Source organism: Penaeus monodon, chromosome 21 (assembly GCF_015228065.2).
Source record: "Penaeus monodon isolate SGIC_2016 chromosome 21, NSTDA_Pmon_1, whole genome shotgun sequence".
Taxonomy (NCBI): Eukaryota; Metazoa; Arthropoda; class Malacostraca; order Decapoda; family Penaeidae; genus Penaeus; species Penaeus monodon.
Genome location: NC_051406.1, coordinates 36,439,560 through 36,439,795, shown reverse-complemented (window position 1 = coordinate 36,439,795; position 236 = coordinate 36,439,560).

Sequence of the window (236 nt, the reverse complement as noted above, 5' to 3'; positions counted from 1 at the left end):
AATTAATTCCCATTATTATAAAAAAAGAACTGGAAAAGACGAAGTCAGAAGCCCTCCGAGCCCGCCGCACGGCCTGTCAAGAGGGAGAGACGCCATAAAACTTTATTGCACCACAATTACGAAACCTCCCGGCAAGGCAGGCGATCTACTGGCCGGAAACAAAAACAACAATCGCAGCTCCTTTGGGTTCTTGGCCGGTTCGAACGAGATGGTTCTCCGTCAAAACAAAATACGGC